The sequence below is a fragment of the Canis aureus genome, chromosome 27, assembly GCF_053574225.1.
Source record: "Canis aureus isolate CA01 chromosome 27, VMU_Caureus_v.1.0, whole genome shotgun sequence".
Taxonomy (NCBI): domain Eukaryota; kingdom Metazoa; phylum Chordata; class Mammalia; order Carnivora; family Canidae; genus Canis; species Canis aureus.
The window spans coordinates 31,073,814-31,078,971 of NC_135637.1; the positions used below are offsets into that span (position 1 = coordinate 31,073,814).

At 52.7% G+C, this 5,158-nt stretch overlaps 1 long non-coding RNA gene across 1 annotated transcript; it reads left to right on the forward strand.

The window, feature by feature from the left end:
* On the forward strand, positions 1-2,986 carry LOC144299553 (uncharacterized). The gene is made up of 3 exons (XR_013366247.1): positions 1-154; positions 1,620-1,885; positions 2,749-2,986. It is a non-coding gene; the product is annotated as an uncharacterized LOC144299553 (long non-coding RNA).
* The last annotated feature ends 2,172 nt before the right edge of the window (positions 2,987-5,158 follow it).

The window sequence follows — 5,158 nt, forward strand, 5'->3', positions numbered from 1 at the left end:
GGGTGCAGATGGTGGGAGCCAGCGTTGTCCCTTCAGGAACAGAAGGTCCTGTGTTGTGAGGGGTCAGCCTCTCCATAACCAATGTCAAGGTTGGACCTACCCTTGTGGACGACTGCAGGAGGTCCTTCAGCTACAACTCAGGAAACTTTGAAAAGTAAAGGTTGATTACTTATCAAACTAAAAATTGTAGAACTCACCTGGGGTCATACACAGAGGTCATGATACAGAGCGAGCCTGTGGCCTCCCAACCAGGAGTGTGGACAGAAGCTCAGCGGACAGAGGAAGGAGCTGGGGTGAGAGGCAGACACAGAGATAGAGAGAGACCAGGATTCAGGGACCCACACTGGAGTCCAAGGGGGCAGCAACACTGATGTCCTTGTCCATGTGCTCCCTGCCCTGGGGATTGTGCTGACCCTGAGCCTCTCTCTAATCCTGGAGAAGCAGTGGGGACAGTTGGAGGCAGTCCCTAGGGAGGAGCCACAGCAGGGGATTCTGAGCCATTTGGGGCCATGAGGTGCAGCCTCAAGAAGGCTGGGTGTGACCTGGGTGTGGCCTGTCCTCCAAACTCAATGGGTAGGGGACCCACAGCACTGGGGCAGGGAGCTCTTCTCTGGGCTTCTGTCCCCTCATCTAAGTCAGAGCGGACCAGGCCTGGGGCAGCAACATCTTGGGTGCCTGTCCCTGGGTTGATGGGGTGCTGGCAGCTAGGAAGGTACTCCTGCCTGAGTCTGGGCCCAGGACCTACCTGTTGTCAGCCCCAGGTCCCTAGAGTTCATGGGGTTCCGACCAACCCCTCCCCATGATAGACACCAGGGAGAGGAAGTAGGAGTGGGGAGCAGCACTGAGAATACAGAGCTCCTCGTCCTGGGAGTGCTGAAGGGAAAAGAGACCCTTCAGCTCTGCCTCCCTGTGCCTTGGGTCCTGGGATATCAGGTGGGGGAAAAAGTTGGGGTCCTTCTGCATCCCCCCTTATTTATGATGTCTGGTGTCCTGGCCACTGCAGCCTCACCTGGGAAATTCAGCTCATACTCCTCCATCAATCCTTCTCCCCTGTGGTGTGAAGGTTTGCAAACATCTCCTCCAAACACATGCTTACTGTCTTGAGCTCTCCTACAACATTCCCATGGGAATATGAAGAGGGGCAGGTCTCACCTCATCTGACACCCGGTTCACTCCTGGAGACCTAGAACAGTGATGAGGATTCATTCCTCCTCATGCTGCAGGGACACTGAAGGGATGGCCCCAGGGAGCCAGCCTGGACTGACAGACACTGCCTCCAGGACTCCTGTCTCCTGTCCTTCACCTGGAAGGGGGCTCTGGGTCAGTTCCAGGCTCCTGTACCCCCTACACAGCCACACCTTCTCTGGGACGTGCTCACCAGGCCTGCAAACCAACCTCGGGTCCTGGGCACTGCTCCTGAAGGTCAGGGTCTCCCATTTCTGAGCTAGGAATTCAGTGTTTGTGCTCCTTCCCCAGATCTTCTACTCCTTCATGCACAGAGAAGCCTCTCTCTACCTGAGGCTTCCCTGCAGCAACAGCAGCCCCTCTGATGGGCCTGTCATAGCAGAGACCCCGGTTCACACTGTCCTCTTCCCCCTTCTCTCCTCACCTTCCTACAGCTACAAAGGCCTGAGCAGCTCCTGGGAGTACAACCACCTGCAACCCCACCTGCTGTGTTCCTGCCTCAGTTGCTCTGCCCTGACAACTTGGCATCTTCAGTCCTGCCCTGTTCTGTCCGTCCTCCCATCACAGGGCCACGTCGCCACCAGATGCTTGTGCTTCTGTGAAATCGCTGCCTTCCATCCTAATTTGAAGATCTTTATGGCCGGCTTTGATTTTTTTTCTTCTATGACTATGTGCAAAACATGGTCACTGCTTTCTTGAGGTGAACTGAAAGGCCCTCCTCTGAGCAGCTCCCTAAATGTCCCAAGGAGTGTGATAGGCTCAGTCTTTTGCATGACTTACGTTTTGTAGACATTCCCCCTCTCACAGGGGTGCTTATTTCGGGATGACTCTTCCCTCCATGTGGGATGCTCTCAGATCACAGACCCTGTATCCATGATCTTTACATCAGACCCCACAGGGTGCTTCACACAGTCCTTCAGGTCACTGCTGAGTGCTGGTGACAGAGCTCTAGATGTTAACCTCAGGACACTGAGGACCCAGAGAGGGACATGTAACCAGCAGGGGCTCTGTGCATCCCCTGGGCCCTTCAGGGGGACCCCCCACACCTGGGCAGTCACTCATCTGGCAGGGATATGTTCACCCTCCTGGAGCTCATTCCCTCTCTCACAAGGATGGGGCTGGGCAGGTGTATGTTCCCAGCCTCTGACCAGGGCTTGATCTCTCTAGGGATCAGCCCCATCTGAGAGCCACCCAGGAGCCCATCCAGAGTCCCTTCATTCAAAAAAAGATGCTCCCAGTGCTCTTGTCACTTAGGAATAGATGGGGTTTTCAGGAGCGGGGACCAGGGGCAGACCGAACGGTAGTTTTTAAGATCTCACAATAAGGTGTCTCAACAGAAAATGGAGCCTAGACAGTCAAGCTCATACCCACATCTCATGCCATAAAATGTGACTCTTGTGTGACTGAGGACACAACCATAGACCATATGTTAACACCCACCTTGATCACAGACACAATTTCCCCTCCCTCTGAACCAACTGATAAATAGTCACAGCTTCTTCAGACTCCCTGACAACACCTCCACTCCCACCCTCCTCTTCTCTCCTTTCCCTTGTGCTTCAGGCTCCAGTGTCTCTGGCTCTTCAGGTCTGAACTCTGTGTCCACATCAGGAATTCAGAGAAAAGTGACAATGCTCTTGGTGTCGTTTCCAGTCTCCATGGTCCATCTCTAAGGAGAAGTAGCAGAACGTGGACCAACATGGAATCCGTTCACCATCTGACTCCTGATCTCATCCTCGATGTAGTTCACACACGCCACCAGCCTGGTCAATCTCTGTAATATAGCAATGACATTATAGTATTTCCCACAAACGGATGTTCTTTCAGGCTTTGAGGGCTGGCACATAGGAGCTACTGGTGTATTCAATTTTTCACCTTCATCATCACTGGGGCCCCACGGAAGGTCAGTGTTGACATAGTCAGCACGGGAGACAGTGGATTTATATTTTCACATACACTATTTTTCTTGTTTTGGAGAATATTTGCTTTGAAAATCATCAGGACACTCACTCAGCCACACACTTTCCCTCCTTCCATGAAATCACAGTCATAAGCTCCTTTACAAATGTCCCCTCAAGGGCACCCCAGGGAGTCCCCAGTGGACCCCAGGCACAGTGACTATGTCGGTGAAGTTGGGGGAGCAAGAAAAGGCGAATGTGTGGTCCCTATTGTGCTGTGCTTCCTGAGACCTGGAGACCCCTCAGCTGTGAGAGTTGTGTCTGCAGGGATGAAAATGGACAGACATCTCCCGCTGCATGGGACTCAATCTTCCTTTTCATAGGATGTGTTATCAGGGTCCATCTGCACCAAGTTCCTCGTCCTTGTGTCAATTCCATCCTCCTGAGGGGAAGTGACATTCCAGACACTGGCCTTCTTTGGCTCCAGGCTCCAGGACTCTGGAATGTCTAACAGGAATCCTGCTGTGGGATGGGTGTGCATGGAGATCAACCCTAGATAGTAGAGAAGGCATAAAGAGGGACAGGGGACACTTGTCCTCATGCTAAGCCTCTAAGGAAAGGTATATTGAGCATTCATGGAGATTTTTCTCATTCTAGATGTGTGTGAGTGTGTGTGTGTGTGTGTGTGTGTGTGTGTGTGTGTACGTGTTTGGGACACCCCTCTCTCCTCCTCTCTCGTAGAGTTTGTCTCTGCAGTTTCCAGGCTTCCCTCTCACTCCCGAATTCAGGGTCACCCTCAGCATTATAATCTCCAAGTAGCATAACCCCATCAACAAGTAATACCAGTGACACTCAGTGTAACAGGGTTCCTGTCACCAGGAAAGCCATGAGATGTCATGAACACCTGCTCTCCTGGGAGGAGGCTGATGCGCAGGATCCCACAAATGTGTCGGTCCTTGTAGGCAGCTCAGCTCCAGAGGATCTCTGGATATCTAGGGTATGCCTGGGGTGATCAGGGTATTGATTCTGTGAAAACAGCATTGGGGATGCTATCATGGTGCTCAAGGCCCATGGGGACCCTCAGAGCAAGGAGAGATCTGGAAAACAGAGAGGTGTCACAAAAGAAAAAAATACAGAGTGTCCTTCACAGAAGGGGTCTAGGGGCACCCATACCTGCTCTGGACTTGATCCTGACTTAAATGTAGTTTGTGTAGAGACACCAGCTCAGTCCTTATCCATGAAGAGCTGAGAGCACCATGGTTGGAGTCAACTGAGGAGTCTGAGTAGAGCCTAACATTTACACTGAGGAAATGGGAGGACCCTGAAGGGGACAGCTGGCAAGTCCTTAATGGAGAAAACATTGGACAGAAAAGTGGAAAGATAGAACTTATCTCTAACAGTTTCTAGTCACCAATCAGATGAGGGTATGCCTGGCAACATGCACCAGAGTGCACTAGGGTCCATTTGCTTGGGAATCTGAGTTGATCAGAGCTGGGACCTGTCACCTGGTACAGCCTATGCCCTCTGCTCAGGGATCACAGCTAGGAAATCCCCATGCCCTGGGTCCGCACACAGCCCCTCCACTGCCCACCACTCCCATATCCTCTGGCAGAGGCACCTGACACTGGGCCAGGGAGGAGTCAGAGGCCTAGGTCTCATTTGCATGGACAGCCCCTCCCTCTCAGAGGATCAAGAGGGGAAGGGAGAGATGAGGGAAGGCTCTGCTCAGTTGTGGGACCACTGAAGACAGGATCAGTGATGACCTCCACCATGGTCTGGTCCCCTCTCCTCCTCACCCTCCTCGCTCACTGCACAGGTGACTGGTTGTGGGGACAGGGGCCTGGGCCCTGGGAGGACATATGAGGACCTGCTTCCTCCTCTTGTTTTCAGACCTCAGCATCACCTTCTCTGTATCTTTCACCCTTGCAGGGTCCTGGGCCCAGTCCATGATGACTCAGCCACCCTCAGTGTCTGGGTCACTGGGCCAGAGGGTCACCATCTACTGCACTGGAATCCCTAGCAACACTGATTATAGTGGATTGGAAATTTATACTTATGTGAGCTGGTACCAACAG